The sequence below is a fragment of the Macrobrachium rosenbergii genome, chromosome 56, assembly GCF_040412425.1.
Source record: "Macrobrachium rosenbergii isolate ZJJX-2024 chromosome 56, ASM4041242v1, whole genome shotgun sequence".
NCBI classification, from domain to species: Eukaryota; Metazoa; Arthropoda; class Malacostraca; order Decapoda; family Palaemonidae; genus Macrobrachium; species Macrobrachium rosenbergii.
In genome coordinates this window covers 15,830,861-15,831,801 of record NC_089796.1, presented here as the reverse complement: position 1 = coordinate 15,831,801, position 941 = coordinate 15,830,861, and positions in this window count along the sequence as shown.

The window sequence follows — 941 nt, the reverse complement described above, 5'->3', positions numbered from 1 at the left end:
AAGTCATGATAAAAAATCATAGTAAGAAATATGTTAGTCTACTTTGTGTTAAGCAACTTTGCCAGCAGTAATATGTGAATCAAAATGATAAAATATCTTCTGCCTTGAAAAATAATTAAAAATACCTTTGTTTTTGATGAATCATTCATGAAGAAATATGGAAAAAAAATTGATTGAAGACATAACCAACTTACGGTAAATAAATGCGTCATGCAAAACTAAAATGAAGAGATTACTTTATTTAATTATTAATATTTTAAATCAAACAGATACTAAGGTATTTATATCCCCAAATACTGTCATTGAATTATTTCGGAAATTAATGGTCTTCTGATATTTTTATATTAATTGTTTTAAAGTGTTAACAGTCATGCGAGACTAAATTCTCCACAATAATTATTTGTCGATGTGTGAATGGAATATACCACTCCTGAGACTTACAAAACGCATGTCTGCAAGTCCTTTGATTTTTATTGAAATGTATAACATAGAGTACGATCTTGACCACTTCATGAATATAATCCTCATGGTGACTAAATATTTTCCAGTTATTCCGAGTGCACATATATAAACATAAAACACGTGTTCACATACAATCGCTCGGTTTTATGCAACGTCCTCTTAAAAAATTGCAGAGATCTAAGTGAAAATAAATGCATTATAATTGCAATAATGTTTCGCATTACCATCGAACAAGTATGACGTAACAGTCCGTCTCGCAAGAAAGAGAATCGTAATTATCCACGATCAAAAAAATGGAAAATTTCTCTCCACGGAAGTGTGTGTGATCCCGTTGTCTCGAGTGAGCGAGAACCACGCGCGGCGTAGACGGAGCCTCCGATCGAGTTGTCCGCCCTGGTGCTCCACTGCAGGGCGAATGTGATGTCGCTCAGCATCCAAGGCCCTGATCTCCTCTCTCGTCCATTCACACACACACACAT